General features: G+C 53.8%; 1 pseudogene; it reads right to left on the bottom strand.

Annotated features, from left to right (window-relative positions):
• Positions 1-253: 253 nt before the first annotated feature.
• Positions 254-21,513, bottom strand: part of LOC135518577 (GPI-anchor transamidase-like) — a 41,990-nt pseudogene continuing 20,730 nt past the window's right edge.

Below are 21,513 nucleotides of genomic sequence, written 5' to 3'. Positions count from 1 at the left end.
CTATATAGTGCACTACTTTAGACCAGAGTCTTATAGAACCCTATTCCCTATATAGTGCACTACTTTCGACCAGAGCCCTATGGAACCCTATTCCCTACATAGTGCACTACTTTAGACCAGAGTCCTATAGGGACTAGGGAGCCACTTGGGAAAAATCCCTCCAGTTCTGAGTAGCAACTTGAGCCAAAAAGCCTCTGGTGCTGAAATATGTAGAGCAGCATGCTCTTAAAAATGATATTCTTATCAGCATCAGTGCCTTTCAGTCCCATCAATTTAATTATAGATATGAGAGAAGAAGACAGCTCTGCTGCCAGACACAAAATAAAGGAAAAAAGAAAACGCACATTTCCTTAAAAGACATCAAATAAGGCAATCAACACATCTATCTGCTCTCCTGAGAAGGACCATTGCTTTCCAGTATTTTTTTTTAAACCCTTTTCATTTTATCCTCAATTTCCTTTTCCGTTCTCCCTCTTTAAATTCTAAACCATGCAACAATAAAAAATAAAAAAATACAACAAACGTAGGATTGTTTCTTCCAGTATTCGCTGCTTCCATCCTTTTCATCTTCAGTTGCGTTTTAACTCTAAACACCTATTTACCAGATTCCATACAATAAATACAGAATAAACACCAGCACTAATCAGTAGTTAGAGTACTGTTTATGTCCAGGATAATTAACACCAGCAGTAATCAGTAGTTAGAGTAATGTTTATGTCCAGGATAATTAACACCAGCAGTAATCAGTAGTTAGAGTACTGTTTATGTCCAGAAAGGCACAACAATGTGTGTCTTTGTGCAGGTCAGTGTTGTATCACCACATTCTCTCCAACACAGTGCAGAGTTTAAACATAAACAATATGATGTTAAAAAAAGGGGCAAACTGCTCTTCAAACAATAACAAAATGGATGTACCAATCACCCCGTTCGATAATGTTTATAACCATAGAAATAGAATGACTAGAAAGGCAATTACCACTAAAAGACTGTGCCATTCTTTCACTGTTAATAATGTCTTTGCAGTCTTCTAGTAATCCAGAAGATTGGGACCTCGCCAACACCGCGTCCCAATTGTCTGTCCTTTATCTTGAAGTGCGCAGTTGTGCACTTGGATGGATGAAAGCCTGCACTTTAGAATATTCACCATGAGTCCTATACCAGTCTTCTTTCAAATCTAGGAAGCCAAGGGAACTAGTGCAAACTGCACAAGGAGCAGAAATGGGTCAGAGGTCGGGCTTAAAAGGTCAGGGGTTAGAAGATGTGCTTAAGGTGCTTGGCGCCGTACGTCTTGAAGAAGACCAGGAGGATGAGAGTCCACAAACCCAGGATGAAACCATCTGGAGGGTGCCAGTCCTTCTGCTTTGGTTTCTACAGGATGGGGAAGACAGACAAGACACCTTGGTACGTAGGCAGAAATACATCAACATGTGATGTCGTCTAGACGATATAGAAAACAGGTAAAAAAAAAAACATACTTCCTAATTGTACGGCTTTAATCAATAATTAGTTATCACTATATATCACTATTGGAATCCACTTGGCAGACAAGTTGAAGAAGCGTAATAAAACAGTGTTTATAGTACTGGGTCGGACCCCCTTTGCCTCTAGACGTTGTGGTATCAAGGGACCTACGCCACACCGTTACACCACCAGCCAGCACCGTTGAGGTGCTATGTGAGAGCTGTCCAGGTACACCCATCTAGTACGGGATCGGACCCCCTTTGCCTCTAGACGTTGTGGTATCAAGGGACCTACGCCACACCGTTACACCACCAGCCTGCACCGTTGAGGTGCTATGTGAGAGCTGTCCAGGTACACCCATCTAGTACGGGATCGGACCCCCTTTGCCTCTAGACGTTGTGGTATCAAGGGACCTACGCCACACCGTTACACCACCAGCCAGCACCGTTGACACCAGGCAGAACGGGACATGGGGACATCCTTCTGAGGCCAAATCCTGACTCTGCCATTAGCATGACCCAACAGCAACCAGGTTAGATCAGGCCATGTTTTCCTCTCCTGAATTGTCCAGGGTTGGTGATGGCCTGCCCACTGGAGCTGAGTCTTCTTGTTTTGATAGGAGTGGAACCCGGTGTGGTCGTCTGCTGTCTTATCATATCAATGACAAGGATCAGAGAGTTCTGTTGGAGAAGCTGTTCTGCACACCACTGTTGTACTGCGCCGTTATTCTCCTGTTTGTGGCCAGCCTGTTAGCATGCGCCATTCTCCTTCATCCTCTCGTCAACGAAGATGTTTTCGCCCACAAGACTGCCGCTGACTGGACGTGTGTTTGTTTGTAACTATAGAATAATAGTGGGCGGTGTCACACTTCTAGGAAGAAACAGCAGAATGCACAAGGCAAAGAGAAGGCTATTTTAACATAGGGCCTAATGGCCGATTAGATCGAGTGGGTAGTCGTGAGAGTGGGCAGAGTTCCACAGTGTCTCACCTGGTGTATAATCTCAGCCACTGGTAGTTGGTCCACATATGACTGGCTCTCTGTCTTCAGCTCACTTACTGGTCTGATAAGACAAAACACACAACATTAGATACGACCAAAACACACAACATTAGATACGACCAAAACACACAACATTAGATACGACCAAAACACACAACATTAGATACGACCAAAACACACAACATTAGATACGACCAAAACACACAACATTAGATACGACCAAAACACACAACATTAGATACGACAAAAACACACAACATTAGATAGGACCAAAACACACAACATTAGATACGACCAAAACACACAACATTAGATAATCGACCAAAACACACAACATTAGATACGACCAAAACACACAACATTAGATACGACCAAAACACACAACATTAGATACGACCAAAACACACAACATTAGATACGACCAAAACACACAACATTAGATACGACCAAAACACACAACATTAGATACGACCAAAACACACAACATTAGATAAGACAAAAACACACAACATTAGATACGACCAAAACACACAACATTAGATACGACAAAACACACAACATTAGATACAACAAAACACACAACATTAGATACGACAAAAACACACAGCATTAGATACGACAAAAACACACAACATTAGATACAACAAAACACACAACATTAGATACAACCAAAACACACAACATTAGATACGACCAAAACACACAACATTAGATATGACAAAAACACACAGCATTAGATAAGACAAAACATACAACAAAACACACAATAGATACGACAAAACACACAACACATTAGATAAGACAAACACACAACACATTAGATAAGACAAACACACAACATTAGACTACACACACACACAGACAATTAGAGAGACAGAGAAGTCTGGTACACAACACTATAAAAAAACGGCTGTATTTTGGGTGAGATTATGTGAGTGGTTGGTTGGCACAGTTTCTAGCTCCAACAGTAATACCTAGCTAAATATACCACAGCTCAGGGCTGTTCTTAAGCACGACGCAACGCGGAGTGCCTGGATACAGCAAATAGCCGTAGTATATTGACCATATACCACAAACCACAAAAGGTGCCTTATTGCTTTTATAAACTGGTTACCAACATAATGAGAAATATACAAATGTATTGTCATACCCGTGTTATACAGGTCTGATATACCACTGCTGTCAGCCAATCAGCAGTCAGGGCTCGAACCACCCAGTTCATAAAGTATAACATTCTATTGGTTGCAATAATTTTTTTATAATAATTTCAATTGAAAAAAAGGAAAAGTGTCTGTTTATTACTGTGGCTCATTTAAAATCAGTCAAATTAATTTAAAAAAATTATCTTGCTTTCTTTTAACCTTTGGTTGTAGAGAAGGTACAGTCAATTCTTCCCGCTAACATTTGATGTGTGAAGTGACTTTACTCCAACAACAATAACAGGAAATATTACCTTTCCACAGCCAGATGCACCATGGGAGCTGTCAGGTTGATGGTTTCCATGGTGATCTCTACTTTACGGACACTGCCAAAGAAGTCGGTGATGAGGACGTTTCCGGGGTCCCGGAGGAAAGGTCTGTACGGTGGCCCGGAGTGGACACACACTGACTCTTAGGACACACCTTAAACTGGAACACACTGACTCTTAGGACAAACATTAAACTGGAACACACTCTTAGGACAAACATTAAACTGGAACACACTGACTCTTTATCAAACCCAACTCCTAGGAGGTTTTAAAGCAGGGTCCTCTAAACACGGCCCCTTCCCCCTGCCAAACACAGCCCTTCTGGCCCAGGAGACTAATCCATATTATTGATTGTTAATACCACAAACAAAATCTAGAACAAAGAGACAGGGCAGCTTCACAAAACAACAAGATTGGTGGAAATAATATGCATTAGTGGGAGGTGATCCATCAGAATGTCTGGCCCAGGCCACAATGGATTTAAAGGGTTTGAAGTTTGTGATGGTAATGCCCATTGTGGCTTGGGTTAGTGGGTTAGCAGGAGGGGGCAATAGAAACCCAGGGGGAGGGAGGGGGCAGTAGAACGCCCAGGGGGGAGGGAGGGGGCAGTAGAACCCCCAGGGGGAGGGAGGGGGCAGTAGAACCCCCAGGGGGAGGGAGGGGGCAGTAGAACGCCCAGGGGGAGGGAGGGGGCAGTAGAACCCCTAGGGGGGAGGGAGGGGCAGTAGAACCCCCAGGGGGAGGGAGGGGGCAGTAGAACCCCCAGGGGGAGGGAGGGGGCAGTAGAACCCCAGGGGGAGGGAGGGGGCAGTAGAACCCCAGGGGGAGGGAGGGGGGCAGTAGAACCCCTAGGGGGAGGGAGGGGCAGTAGAACCCCTAGGGGGAGGGAGGGGCAGTAGAACGCCCAGGGGGAGGGAGGGGGCAGTAGAACCCCTAGGGGGAGGGAGGGGGCAGTAGAACCCCTAGGGGGAGGGAGGGGGGGCAGTAGAACCCCTAGGGGGAGGGAGGGTGGTAATAAGGTCCTAGACGCATCACAAATGGAACCCTATTCCCTAAACAATGCACTACTTATGACCAGGGCCCATCAGGTCTCAAGACGCGCCCCCACCCCCATCAGGTCTCAAGACGCGCCCCCCCCCCCATCAGGTCTCAAGACGCGCCCCCACCCCCATCAGGTCTCAAGACGCGCCCCCCACCCCCATCAGGTCTCAAGACGCACCCCCACCCCCCATCAGGTCTCAAGGCGCCCCCACCCCCCATCAGGTCTCAAGACGCGCCCCCACCCCCCATCAGGTCTCAAGACGCGCCCCCACCCCCATCAGGTCTCAAGACGCGCACCCCACCCCCATCAGGTCTCAAGAAGAGGCCCCAAAATCAGTCTGAAGACGCGCCCCACCCCCCATCAGGTCTCCAAGACGCGCCCCCACCCCCCATTCGGTCTCCAAGCGCCCCCACCCCCATCAGGTCTCAAGACGCGCCCCCAAAAGGTCTCAAGACGCGCCCCCACCCCCATTCGGTCTCAAGACGCGCCCCCACCCCCATCAGGTCTCAAGACGCGCCCCCAAAGGTCTCAAGACGAGCCCCCACCCCCCATCAGGTCTCAAAGACGCGCCCCCACCCCCCATCAGGTCTCAAGACGCGCCCCCACCCCCATCAGGTCTCAAGACGCGCCCCCCCCCCATCCAGGTCTCAAGACGCGCCCCCAAAGGTCTCAAGACGAGCCCCCACCCCCATCAGGTCTCAAGACGCGAGCCCCCACCCCCATCAGGTCTCAAGACGCGCCCCCACCCCCCATCAGGTCTCAAGACGCCCCGTCTCTCCCCCCATCAGGTCTCAAGATGAAGGGAGGAAGAGTACAGAGAGCAGAGTCTAAAGCTGTGAGGTCAGGCTATGTCTGCCCCCCCTCCCTCCTGTCTGGCCCCCCCCCTCTCCCTCCTGTCTGGCCCCCTCTCCCTCCTGTCTGGCCCCCCCCCCCGTCCCTCCTGTCTGCCCCCCCTCCCTCCTGTCTGGCCCCCTCTCCCTCCTGTCTGGCCCCCCCCACTCCCTCCTGTCTGGCCCCCCCTCCCTCCTGTCTGGCTTGGTGATGATAGGGGTAGCAACCTTAATGAAGGGTCCATAACATCTAACCCAGATGTTTTTGGGGTCAAGTTTAAGGAGCTCCTTTAGCACCTCGGATTCAGTGACCGCCTGCAGGGAGAAACATTGTAGCGGGACAGGAAAAAAGAGGGAGGAGCCTAGGGGCTAGTCGCATTAGAAGGAGTGAGAGATGAGGAAGTGTTGGACAGTCAAGGAGGCGTGGCTGAGTCAAATAGGAATCCTGACTTTAATGAAGTGGTGATTAAAGAGCTCAGACATGTGCTTCCTAACAACCACATGTGCTTCCTGTCAGTAACAACCACATCATCAACATTAAGGGACATGGGCAGCTGTGAGAAGGAGAGTTTATTCTCCAGGTCTTGAACCGTTTTCCAGAACTTCTTGGGGTTAGACCCACAGAGAGAGAACTGCTCCTTACTAACTTTGGCCTTCTGGATAGTGTGAGTGCACTTCTCATTTGCCTGAACTTGAGCCAGGCAGCCTGAGTATGCCGAGCCTTTCACCAAATGTAATTCTGGAGGTGGAGTAACTCTGCCAGATCACGGTCGAACCAGGGGCTGAACTTGTTTTTAATTCAAATTTTCTTTATGTGGCCGTGTTTGTTAACAATACCACTGAAAATATCAAAAAAGAAGGTCCAAGTGTCTTCGACAGAGGGGATCAAGCTGATTCTATACCAGTTTACAGAGGCCAGGTCATGAAGGAAGGCTTGCTCATTAAAGTTTTTTAGCAAGCGTCTGACATTTCAGGACAGGTCGTCCCACTGAGCAGCCATTACGAACACAGGCTGTGAAACAGTGATCACTAAGGTCATTACAGAAAACACCAGACTGATACCTATCAGGATTATTTGTGAGGATAACATCAAGGAGAGAAGCCTTTTCTGGGTGTTTGGAGTCATACCTTGTGGGATTGGTAATAATCTGAGAAAGATTTAGGGAGTCCCATTGCTTTAGGACTAGGTCAGGTGGTTTAAGCCCGTCCCAGTTTAGGTCACCTAGCAGGACAAATTCAGGCTTGGTGTAAGGGGCCAGGAGAGAGCCTAGGGCAGGTAGGGTACAGGCTGGTGCTGATGGAGGACAATAGCACCCAGCAACAGTCAACAAACAGCTATTTGAAAGTGTAATGCTTAAAACTATCATATCAAATTGTTTGGGGACAGACTTGGTGGAGACAACCGAGCACTGAAGGTGATCCTTGGTGAAGATCTGTCTTGTCGAAAAAGGACTAACCCCAGCTTTACCCCGTTAGGACCAACCCCACCTTTAGGACCAACCCCACCTTTAGGACCAACCCCACCTTTAGGACCAACCCCACCTTTACCCCCTTTAGGACCAACCCACCTTTAGGACCAAGCCCACCTTTAGGACAAAGCCCACCTTTACCCCCTTTAGGACCAAGCCCACCTTTAGGACCAACCCCACCTTTACCCCCTTTAGGACCAACCCCACCTTTAGGACCAACCTCAGCTTCATCCCCCTTTAAAGCGAACCCCACATCCAGAGAAAGGCCTAAGAGAGGGAGAGCGTGCGAGAGACTCACCAGATCGTTCATGTTAGCGGTGCTAGCAGGGTGAATATCCTCCAGAAACTCCAACAGGTAGAATGTATACCTGTCCATTAGATGGACCCCGATAGCCAGGTCTGGCTGGTGCTGGAAGAACAGAAGAATACATGGTGTTTCACACGTAGGAACTCTTATCACATCTAACGTATTGAGAAAGCCCTTTTTACATCAGCAGATTACACACAAACCCAGTCTAAAACCACAAAACAGCAAGAAATGCAGGTGTAGAAGCACGGTGGTTTGGAAAAACTCCACAGAAAGGCCAACACCTAGGAAGAAACCTAGAGAGGAACCAGGTTGAGGGGTGGCCAGTCCTTTTCTGACTGTGCCAGGTGGAGATTATAACAGAGTACATGGCCATTAAGGCCAGATCGTTCTTCAAGATGTCCAAACGTTCAATGATATTCACAGTGGTTATAGGTAAAGTGGTTTTATGGAGACTAGATCGGAGGGAGGATTGTAAACACTTTACTTTACAGAGGACAACACAGAGATACTACCATGTCAACAACACCCGAGAGGACAACACAGAGATACTACCACATCAACAACACCTGAGAGGACAACACAGAGATACTACCACATCAACAACACCTGAGAGGACAACACAGAGATACTACCACATCAACACCTCAGAGGACAACACAGAGATACTACCATGTCAACAACACCTGAGAGGACAACACAGAGATACTACCATGTCAACAACACCTGAGAGGACAACACAGAGATACTACCACATCAACAACACCTGAGAGGACAACACAGAGATACTACCATGTCAACAACACCTTAGAGGACAACACAGAGATACTACCATGTCAACAACACCATAGAGGACAACACAGAGATACTACCATGTCAACAACACCTTAGAGGACAACACAGAGATACTACCATGTCAACAACACCATAGAGGACAACACAGAGATACTACCATGTCAACAACACCTGAGAGGACAACACAGAGATACTACCACATCAACACCTCAGAGGACAACACAGAGATACTACCATGTCATCAACACCTGAGAGGACAACACAGAGATACTACCATGTCAACAACACCTGAGAGGACAACACAGAGATACTACCACATCAACAACACCTGAGAGGACAACACAGAGATACTACCATGTCAACAACACCTTAGAGGACAACACAGAGATACTACCATGTCAACAACACCATAGAGGACAACACAGAGATACTACCATGTCAACAACACCTTAGAGGACAACACAGAGATACTACCATGTCAACAACACCATAGAGGACAACACAGAGATACTACCACATCAACAACACCTCAGAGGACAACACAGAGATACTACCACATCAACAACACCTTAGAGGACAACACAGAGATACTACCACATCAACAACACCTTAGAGGACAACACAAAGATACTACCATGTCAACAACACCATAGAGGACAACACAGAGATACTACCACATCAACAACACCTTAGAGGACAACACAGAGATACTACCATGTCAACAACACCTTAGAGGACAACACAGAGATACTACCATGTCAACAACACCTTAGAGGACAACACAGAGATACTACCATGTCAACAACACCATAGAGGACAACACAGAGATACTACCACATCAACAACACCTCAGAGGACAACACAGAGATACTACCACATCAACACCTCAGAGGACAACACAGAGATACTACCATGTCAACAACACCTTAGAGGACAACACAGAGATACTACCATGTCAACAACACCATAGAGGACAACACAGAGATACTACCATGTCAACAACACCATAGAGGACAACACAGAGATACTACCACATCAACAACACCTCAGAGGACAACACAGAGATACTACCACATCAACAACACCTTAGAGGACAACACAGAGATACTACCACATCAACAACACCTTAGAGGACAACACAGAGATACTACCATGTCAGCAACACCTTAGAGGACAACACAGAGATACTACCACATCAACAACACCTCAGAGGACAACACAGAGATACTACCACATCAACAACACCTTAGAGGACAACACAGAGATACTACCATGTCAGCAACACCTTAGAGGACAACACAGAGATACTACCACATCAACAACACCTTAGAGGACAACACAGAGATACTACCATGTCAACACCATAGAGGACAACACAGAGATACTACCATGTCAACAACACCTGAGAGGACAACACAGAGCTACTACCATGTCAACACCATCTTGCTTCTCCTTCTTGACTGGAGGCCAGGTGTGTGTGTGTGTGTTCTGGTTACTTACCGACAGGAGTCCTCTCCTACTTGACTGGAGGCCAGGGCCATGAGGTTAGGAGAGTAAAATCTCTCATACATGGAGGCTCCCTGACAAGTATCAATGATGAACAGCAGCTCATTGTACCTGTAAACACAGACACAGACACGTATATATTTTGACAGTGAAGCTAAAAAATAAAATTGTCTCTATACTCCAGCATTTTGAATTTGAGACCAAATGTCTTATGATAAGACAAAGCTTAGTATTTGGTCCCATATTCCTAGCAGACAATGATTACAGCAAGCTTGTGACTCTACACATGTTGGATGCATTTGCTGTTTGTTTTGGTTGTGTTTCAGATTATTTTGTGCCCAACAGAAATTAATGGTAAATAATATATTGTGTAATTTGAGTCACTTTTATTGTAGATAAGAATACAATATGTTTCTGAACACTACATTAATGTGGATGCTTCCATGATTACGGATCGTCCTGAAGGAATCGTGAATAATGAATAAGAATGTTACAGAGGCATAAATATCAAACCCCCAAGACATGCTAACTTCCCCTGTTATTGTAATGGTGAGAGGTTAGCATGTCTTGGGGTTATGCTAACTTCCCTGTTATTGTAATGCTGAGAGGTTAGCATGTCTTGGGGGTATGCTAACTTCCCCTGTTATTGTAATGCTGAGAGGTTAGCATGTCTTGGGGTATGCTAACTTCCCTGTTATTGTAATGCTGAGAGGTTAGCATGTCTTGGGGGTATGCTAACTTCCTGTTATTGTAATGCTGAGAGGTTAGCATGTCTTGGGGTATGCTAACTTCCCCTGTTATTGTAATGCTGAGAGGTTAGCATGTCTTGGGGGTATGCTAACTTCCCTGTTATTGTAATGCTGAGAGGTTAGCATGTCTTGGGGTATGCTAACTTCCCCTGTTATTGTAATGCTGAGAGGTTAGCATGTCTTGGGGGTATGCTAACTTCCCCTGTTATTGTAATGCTGAGAGGTTAGCATGTCTTGGGGGTATGCTAACTTCCCCTGTTATTGTAATGCTGAGAGGTTAGCATGTCTTGGGGGTATGCTAACTTCCCCTGTTATTGTAATGCTGAGAGGTTAGCATGTCTTGGGGGTATGCTAACTTCCCCTGTTATTGTAATGCTGAGAGGTTAGCATGTCTTGGGGGTATGCTAACTTCCCCTGTTATTGTAATGCTGAGAGGTTAGCATGTCTTGGGGTATGCTAACTTCCCCTGTTATTGTAATGCTGAGAGGTTAGCATGTCTTGGGGTATGCTAACTTCCCCTGTTATTGTAATGCTGAGAGGTTAGCATGTCTTGGGGTATGCTAACTTCCCCTGTTATTGTAATGCTGAGAGGTTAGCATGTCTTGGGGTATGCTAACTTCCCCTGTTATTGTAATGCTGAGAGGTTAGCATGTCTTAGTTAGCATACACTTTTCAAGATTCATTCATGATTATCCATAATTAATATGTAGCTTCACTGTCCAAATGAATACAGCGCCTTTGTAAAGTATTGATGCCCTTTGACTTCCTCATTTTGTTACATTACAGCCTTACACCCTGACTATACCACTACACCGCTATACCACTACAACACCACTACACCATTATACCACTACACCACTATACCACTACACCATTATACAACTACACCATTATACCACTACACCATTATACCACTATACCACTACACCACTATACCATTATACCACTACACCATTATACCACTATACCACTCCACCACTATACCACTACACCACTACACCACTACACCATTATACCACTACACCATTATACCACTATACCACTCCACCACTATACCATTATACCACTACACCACTATACCACTATACCACTACACCACTACACCACTATACCTATACCACTATACCACTATACCACTATACCACTACACCATTATACCATTATACCACTACACCACTACACCATTATGCCACTACACCACTACACCACTATACCACTACACCACTATGCCACTACACCACTATACCACTATACCACTACGCCGTTATACCACTACACCATTATGCCACTACACCACTACACCGTTATGCCACTACACCGTTATGCCGCTACGCCGTTATGCCAATGCACCGTTATGCCACTGCACCGCTACACCGTTATGCCACTGCACAACTATACCGCTGCACCACTACACCGTTATACCACTCCACCACTCACCACTATGCCGTTATGCCACTACACCGTTATACCACTGCACCACTACACCGTTATGCCACTACACCGTTATACCGCTATGCACCATCCACCGCTATACCGTTATGCCACTACACCGCTATGCCGCTATACCACTACACCACTACACCACTATGCCACTGCACCACTATACCGCTATACCGCTGCTGCCACTACACCGCTGTGCCGCTGTGCCACTACACCGTTATGCCACTGCACCGTTGCACCGCTACGCCGCTGCACCGTTACGCCAATATGCCATACGCCATTATGCCGCTACACCGTTATGCCGCTGCACCGCTGCACCGTTATGCCACTACGCCGTTATGCCGCTGCACCGTTATGCCACTGCGCCGTTATGCCACTGCACCAATATGCCGCTGCGCCGCTGCACCGTTATGCCGCTGCACAAGCTATGCCGCTGCACCGCTGCACCGCTGCACCACAATGCCACTACGCCGTTATGCCACTGCACCGCTGCCCGTTATGCCACTACACCACTACACCGTTATACCACTACGCCGTTATACCACTATGCCACTCCACCACTATACCGTTATGCCACTACACCATTATACCACTACACCGCTACACCACTACACCATTATGCCACTACACCATTATGCCACTGCACCATTATACCACTACACCACTACACCACTACACCGTTATACCACTACACCATTATACCACTATACCACTCCACCACTCCACCACTATACCGTTATGCCACTACACCACTATACCACTACACCATTATACCACTACACCACTACACCACTATACCACTATACCACTACACCACTACACCACTATACCGCTATACCACTATACCACTACACCGCTATACCACTATACCACTACACCATTATACCGTTATGCCACTGCACCGCTACACCATTATACCACTACACCACTACGCCACTATGCCGCTACACCGTTATACCACTACACCATTACACCACTACACCGCTACACCGTTATGCCGCTACGCCGTTATACCACTACGCCGTTATGCCGCTGCACCATTATACCACTACACCACTGCGCCACAATACCGCTGCACCGTTATACCACTACACACTATACCACTACACCGTTATGCCACTATACCACTACACCACTATACCACTACACCACAATACCACTACACCACTATACCACTACACCACAATGCCACTATACCACTACACCACTATACCACTATACCACTACACCACTGCACCGTTATACCGCTATACCACTACGCCGCTGTACCACTACGCCGCTACGCCATTATACCACTGCACCATTATACCACTACACCATTATACCACTACACCGCTACACCATTATACCACTGCACGGCTATACCGCTACGCCGTTATGCCGCTGTACCACTACACCACTATACCACTACACCACTACACCACAATACCACTGCACCATTATACCGCTGCACCGTTATACCGCTACGCCGTTATACCACTACACCGTTATACCACTACACCACTACACCATTATACCGCTGCACAACTATACCACTATACCACTACACCACTACGCCGTTATGCCGCTATACCACTACACCGCTGTACCACTGCACCACTACACCATTATGCCACTACACCGTTATACCACTACACCATTATACCACTACACCACTACACCATTATACCGCTGCACAACTATGCCACTACCCGTTATGCCGCTATGCCGCTGCCGCTGTGCCGCTGCACCGCTGCGCCGCAATGCCGCTGCGCCGTTATGCCGCTGCACCGTTATGCCGCTGCACCGTTGTGCCGCTGCGCCGTTATGCCGCTGCGCCGCGCCGTTGTGCCGCTGCACAGCTGTGCCGCTGCACGGTATGCCGCTACGCCGTTATGCCGCTGTGCCGCTGCACCGTTATGCCGCTGCACCACTGCGCCGTTATGCCACTACACAACTATGCCGCTACACCGTTATGCCGCTGTGCCCGCTACACCACTATGCCGCTGCGCCTGAATGCCGCTGCGCCGTTATGCCGCTGCACCGCTGCGCCGCTATGCCCACTGCGCCGCTGCGCCACAATGCCGCTGCGCCGTTATGCCGCTGCCCACTGCGCCGTTATGCCGCTGCCCGCTGCGCCGTTATGCCGCTGCCCGTTGTGCCGCTGCACCCGTTGTGCCGCTATGCCCATCACCGCTGTGCCGCTGCACCGCTGCGCCGTTTATGCCGCTGCGCCGTTATGCCGCTGCGCCGCTGCCGTTGTGCCACTACACCGTTATGCCGCTGCCATTATGCCACTGCAACGCGGCTACACACTGCGCCGTTATGCCGCTGCAAGCGCTGCACCGCCGCCGTTGTGCCGCTGCGCCGTTATGCCGCTGCGCCGCTGTGCCGTTTGCGCCGCTGTGCCACTGCGCCGCTGTGCCGCTGCACCGCTGCCGTTGCGCCGCTATGCCGTTGCACCGCTATGCCACCACGCCGTTGTGCCACTGCACCGTTATGCCGCTGCGCCGCTGCGCCGCTGCGCCGCTGTGCAGTTATGCCGCTGCCCGCTGCGCCGTTATGCCGCTGCAGCTATGCCGCTGCGCCGCTATGCCGCTGCACGCCTGATGCCACTGCGCCGCTATGCCGCTGCCGCTGCCCGTTATGCCACTACAACGCGTGCCACTACACCGTTATGCCGCTGCAACGCAGCTGCACCACCACCACCGTTATGCCGCTACACCGTTATGCCACTATGCCACTGCACCGCTGTGCCGCTGCGCCGTTATGCCGCTATGCCGCTATGCCGCTGTGCCGCTGCGCCGTTATGCCGTTATGCCACTGCACCGCTGCACCGTTATGCCACTGCACCGTTATGCCGCTGCGCCGTTGCGCCGCTATGCCGCTGCGCCATTATGCCACTGCGTTATGCCGCTGCACGCCGTTATGCCGCTATGCCGCTGTGCCGTTGCGCCGTTATGCCACTGCGCCGCTGTGCCGCTGCGTCGCTGCGCCGTTATGCCGCTGCGCCGCGCTATGCCGCTGCGCCGTTGCCCGCTGTATGCCACTGCGCCGCTATGCCGCTGCGCCGCTGTGCCGCTGCGCCGCTGTGCCGCTGCACCGCTGTGCCGCTGCCGTTGCGCCGTTGTGCCGCTGCCCATTACGCCGTTATGCCACTATGCCACTATGCCGTTTTATGCCACTGCGCCGTTGCCGCTGTGCCGCTGCGCCGCTATGCCGCTGCGCTGCCACTGCGCCGCTGTGCCGCTGCGCCGCTATGCCGCTGCGCCGCTGCGCCGTTGCGCCGCTGCCCGTTATGCCGCTATGCCGCTGCCGCTGCCGTTATGCCGCTGTCCGCTATGCCACTGCGCCGCTGCGCCGCTATGCCACTGCACCGTTATGCCACTGCACCGCTGCACCGTTGCGCCGTTGTGCCGCCTGCCCGTTGCGCCGCTATGCCACTGCGCCGCTGCGCCGTTATGCCACTGCCGTTATGCCGCTGCGCCGCTGCCCGCTCTATGCCGCTGCACGCCGCTGCGCGCTGCGCCGCTGTGCCGCTGTGCCGTTGCGCCGTTATGCCGCTGTGCCACTGCGCCGCTGCACCGCTGCGCCGCTGTATGCCGCTGTGCCGCTGCGCCGTTATGCCGCTGCGCCGTTATGCCGCTGTGCCGCTGCCACTGCGCCACTGCGCCGTTATGCCGCTATGCCGCTGCGCCGCTGCGCCGTTATGCCGCTGTGCCGCTGTGCCGCTATGCCGCTGCGCCGCTGTGCCGCTGCCGTTATGCCGCTGCGCCGCTGCGCCGTTGCGCCGTTATGCCGCTGCGCCGCTATGCCACTGCACCACTGCACCGTTATGCCGCTGCACCGTTATGCCGCTATACCGCTATACCGCTGCACCACTACACTGCGCCGTTATACCGCTGTACCACTACACCGTTATGCCACTACACCGTTACACCATTGTACCACTACACCGCTACGCCGTTATGCCGCTGCACGTTATGCCACTATACCACTATACCGTTGCGCCGTTATACCGCTATGCCACTGTGCCGCTGCCCATTACCCGTTGTACCGCTATGCCGCTATGCCGCTGTTATACCACTATGCCGCTGTGCCACTGCACCACTATGCCGCTGCACCATTATACCACTACGTTACGCCATTATACCACTATGCCATTATGCCACTATGCCACTACCGTTACACCGTTATGCCACTATGCCTCTATATCGTTTATGCCGCTACACCGCTATTATGCCACTATACCACTATGCCGCTATGCCGTTACACCACTATGCCGCTATATGCCGCTGCACCGTTATGCCGCTATGCCGCTGTTATGCCGCTATACCGCTACACCATTACCCGTTATGCCGCTATGCCACTATACCACTATACCACTATGCCGTTGCACCACTATGCCATTGCACCACTATGCCACTACGCCGTTGTACCACTATACCACTGCACCACTATACCGCTGCACCGCTGCACCGTTATGCCGCTACACCATTGCCCGTTATGCCGCTGTACCACTATGCCACTGCGCCATTACACCATTATGCCACTATACCTCTATATCGTTATACCACTACACCACTGTTATGCCGCTATACCGCTATGCCGCTACCATTATGCCACTACGCCGTTATGCCACTATGCCACTATGCCGTTGCACCGTTATGCCACTATGCCATTGCACCACTATACCACTATACCACTGCACCGTTATGCCACTGCCACTGTTATGCCACTGTACCACTACGCCACTACACCGTTATGCCACTATGCCACTCACCGCTATGCCGTTATGCCACTACACCACTATGCCGCTACGCCACTACACCGCTATGCCACTACACCACTATACCGCTACCCACTGCTGCCACTGCACCGCTATACCACTATGCCGCTGCGCCGTTATGCCACTACCGTTACACCGCTGCGCCGCTGCGCCATTAAGTAATGTGCCGCTCTGCGTTATGCCGCTGCACCGTTATGCCGCTGCACCACTGCACCGTTATGCCACTGCACCGTTATGCCACTACACCGTTATGCCACTGCACCGTTATGCCACTGCGCCATTATGCCACTGCACCGCTGCACCGTTATGCCACTGCACAGCTATGCCACTGCACCGCTGCGCCGCTGCACCGCAATGCCGCTGCGCCGTTATGCCGCTGCGCCGCTGCGCCGTTATGCCGCTGCCGCTGCGCCGTTATGCCGCTGCGCCGTTATGCCGCTGTGCCACTCCGCCGCTGTGCCGTTATGCCGCTGCGCCGTTATGCCGCTGCACCGCTGCACCACTGCGCCGTTGTGCCGCTGCGCCGTTATGCCACTGCGCCGTTGTGCCGCTGCCGCCGCTGCCCGCTGCGCCGTTATGCCGCTGCGCCGTTGTGCCGCTATGCCCATCACCATCACCGCTGTCGCCGTTATGCCGCTGCACCGCTATGCCGCTGCGCCGTTATGCCGCTGCGCCGCTGCCCGCTATGCCGCTATGCCGCTACACCGCTACGCCACTATGCCGCTGTGCCGCTGCCACTATGCCGCTATGCCGCTGCGCCGTTATGCCGTTATGCCACTACGCCACTGCGCCGTTATGCCGCTGCACCGCTGCGCCGCTATGCCGCTGCGCCGTTGTGCCGCTGCGCCGTTGCACCGCTGCGCCGCTGCGCCGTTATGCCGCTCGTACGTTGTATGCCGCCTAATGCGTTATGCCACTGCGCCGTTATGCCGCTGCCACTGCACCACAATGCCGCTGCGCCGTTATGCCACTGCACAACTATGCCACTGCGCCGTTATGCCGCTATGCCGCTGCGCCGCTGTGCCGCTGCGCCCACAATGCCACTGCACCGCTATGCCGCTGCGCCGCAATGCCGCTATGCCGTTATGCCGCTGCACCGCTATGCCGTTTGCCGCTGCGCCGCTGCGCCGTTATGCCGCTGTGCCGCTGCACCGCTTGTGCCGCTGCACCGCTGCGCCGTTATGCCGCTGCCGTTATGCTGCCGCCGTTATGCCAATGCGCCGCTGCGCCGTTATGCGCTGCGCCGCTATGCCACTGCGCCGTTATGCCGCTGTGCCGCTGCGCCGCTAATGCCGCTGCCGCTGCGCTGCGCAGCCGCTGCGCCGTTATGCCGCTGCTGCCGTTATGCCACTGCACCGTTATGCCGCTGCGCCGTTATGCCGCTGCGCCGCTGCGCCGTTATGCCGCTGCGCTGCAACTATGCCGCTGCACAGCTATGCCGCTGCGCCGTTATGCCGCTGTGCCGCTGCGCCGTTGTGCCGCTGCGCCGCTGCGCCGTTATGCCGCTGCGCTGCGCTATGCCGCTGCGCCGTTATGCCGCGCTGTGCCGCTGCGCCGCGCCGCTGCGCCGCTGCGCCGCTGTGCCGCTGCGTGCCGTTATGCCGCTGCGCCGCTGCCGCTGTGCCGCTGCCACTGCGCTGCAATGCCGCTGCGCCGTTATGCCGCTGCTGCCGCTGCTGCGTTATGCCGCTGCGCCGCTGCGCCGTTATGCCGCTGCGCCGTTATGCCGCGCCGTTGTGCCGCTATGCCATCGCCGCTGTGCCGCTGCGCCGCTGCGCCGTTTATGCCGCTGCGCCGTTATGCCGCTGCACCGCTGCGCCGTTGTGCCGCTGCGCCGTTATGCCGCTGCGCCCGTTATGCCGCTGCAAGCGCGATGCTGCGCCGCTGCGCGCCGTTATGCCGCTGCAACGCGCTGCACCGCCGCCGCCGTTATGCCGCTGCGCCGTTGTGCCGCTGCTGCCGCTTTGCCGTTGCGCCCGCTGTGCCGCTGCGCCGCTGTGCCGTTTTTGCCGTTGCGCCGCTGTGCCGTTTGCGCCGCTGCGCCGCCGCGCCGTTGTGCCGCGCCGTTGTGCCGCTGCGCACTGCGCCGCCACTGTGCCGTTGTGCCGCTGCGCCGCTGCGCCGTTGTGCCGCCGCTTTGCTGCTGTGCCGCTGCGCCGTTTGCCGCTGCGCCGCAATGCCGCTGCCGCCGCTGCGCGCCTGCTGCCGCGCCGTTGTGCCGCTGCGCCGTTATGCCGCTGCACGCACGCTGCGCCGCTGCGCCGTTGTGCCGCTGCGCTGCGCCCGCCACGCCGTTATGCCGCTGCGCCGTTGTGCCGCTGCCGCTGCCCGCTGTGCCGCTGCACCGTTATGCCGCTGTATGCCGCTGTGCCGCTTGCCGCTGCGCCGTTGTGCCGTTGTGCCGCTGCGCCTGCCGTTGTGCGCCGCTGCGCCGTTTACCCGCTGCGCCGTTGCACCGCTATGCCGCTGCGCCGTTGTGCCACTGCGCCCGTTGTGCCGCTGCGCCGTTTGTGCCGCTGTGCCGCTTGCCGTTGCACCGTTATGCCGCTGCCGCTTTGCCGCTGCGTCGCTGCGCCGTTGTGCCGCTGATGTGCCGCTGCGCCGTTTGCTGCCACTATGCCGCTGCGCCGCTGTACCACTACGCCACTATACCGTTATGCCGCTGCGCCGCTGTGCCGCTGCCGTTGCCGTTGTGCCGCTGCGCCGTTGCACCGTTGTGCCGCTGTGCCGCTGGCACCGTTGTGCCACTGCGCCGTTGCCGCTATGCCACTGCGCCGCTGTGCCGCTGCCCGCTGTGCCGCTGCCCGCTGTGCCGCTTGCCGCTGTGCCGCTACGCCGTTATGCCACTATGCCGCTGTGCCGCTACACCGCTTGCACCGTTACACCGCTGCCGTTGCTGCCGCTGTGTGCCGCTGCGCCGTTTTACGCCGTTATGCCGCTATGCCGCTACGCCGTTACACCGCTATGCCGCCGCCGTTGTGCCGCTGCACCGCGCCGTTGCCGTTGTGCCGCTGCCGCCGTTGCACGCTGTGCCACTGCACCGCTGCGCCGTTATGCCGCTGCCCGTTGTGCCGCTGCGCCGCTGCTGCGCTATGCCGCTGCACCGCTTGCGCCACTGTGCCGCTATGCCGTTTGCGCCGTTGTGCCGCTGTGCCGTTTTGCCCGCGCTGTGCCGCTGTGCCGCTGCGCCGCTGTGCCGCTGTGCCGCTTGCCGTTGTGCCACTGCGCCGTTGTGCCGCTAGTGCTGCTGCCGCAGCTGCGCCGTTGCCCGTTGTGCCGCTGCGCTGCACTTGCCGCCGTTGCGCCGCTATGCCGCTGCGCCGCTGCCGCCGCTGCGCCGTTGTGCCGCTTACTGCGCTGCGCCGTTATGCGCCGCGCAGCATGCCGCTGCGCCGCTATGCCGCTGCGCTTTGCGCTGCACCGTTGTGCCGCTGCGCCGTTGTGCCGCTGTGCCACTATGCCGCTGCCCGCTGCGCCGCTGCGCCGTTGTGCCGCTATGCCGCTGCGCCGTTGTGCCGCTGCTGCCGTTGCTGCCGTTGTGCCGCTGCACCGCTGCGCCGTTATGCCGCTGCGCCGTTATGCCGCTGTGCCGCTGTGACCGTTGCTGCCGTTATGCCGCTGCGCCGTTGCCGTTGTGCCGCTGTGCCGCTGTGCCGCTGTTATGCCGCTGTGCCGTTTGTGCCGCTGCGCCGTTGTACCGTTTTAGCACCGTTGTGCCGCTGCACCATTGCCGTTATGCCGCTATGCCGTTGTGCCGCCTGTGCCGCTGCCGTTGCGCCGTTTGCCGTTATGCCGTTTGCTGTAATCGTTGTGCCGCTACGCCGCTGTTATGCCGCTGTGCCGCTGTGCCGCTTGCTGCCACTGTGCCGCTGTGCCGCTGCGCCGTTGTGCCGCTGTGCCGCTGTTGTGCCGCTGTACCGCTGTGCCGCTGTGCCGTTGCGCCGCTGATGTGCCGTTGCGCCGCTGTGCCACTGCACCGTTATGCCGCTGTGCCGCTGTTATGCCGCTGTGCCGCTGCCCGCTGTGCCGCTATGCCGTTGCGCCGCTATGCCAGTATGCCGTTGCCGTTATGCCGTTTCGTTATGCCGCTGTGCCACTATGCCGTTGTGCCGCTGTGCCTGTGCCGTTTTGCCGCTGCGCCGCTGTGCCGCTGCGCCGCTTGCCCGCTGCCGTTGTGCCGCTGCGCCGCTTTGCTGCACCGCTGTGCCGTTGCGCCGTTTGCCGCTGTGCCGCTGCGCCGTTGCGCCGCTGATGTGCCGCCGCTGCGCCGCCTTGTGCCGCTGCGCCGTTTATGCCGCTGCACGCCGTTATGCCACTGCTTATGCCGCTGCCGCTGCGCCGCTGCCCGTTTGCACCGTTATGCCGCTATGCCACTTTACCTCACCACTGCACCGTTATACCGCTATGCCACTTTGCACCACTGTGCCGCTGCACCGCTGCCACCGCTATGCCGCTGCACCATTATGCCGCTATGCCACTATACCACCGCTGCACCGTTACACCGTTATGCCGCTATGCCGCTACACCGCTGCACCGCTACACCATTATGCCACTATACCACTACACCACTACACCACTACACCATTACACCATTATACCACTACACCATTATACCACTACACCATTACACCATTATACCACTATACCACTATACCACTATTATACCACTATACCACTA

Source organism: Oncorhynchus masou, chromosome 3 (assembly GCF_036934945.1).
Source record: "Oncorhynchus masou masou isolate Uvic2021 chromosome 3, UVic_Omas_1.1, whole genome shotgun sequence".
NCBI lineage: Eukaryota > Metazoa > Chordata > Actinopteri > Salmoniformes > Salmonidae > Oncorhynchus > Oncorhynchus masou.
This window is presented reverse-complemented; position numbering and strand designations above follow the sequence as displayed.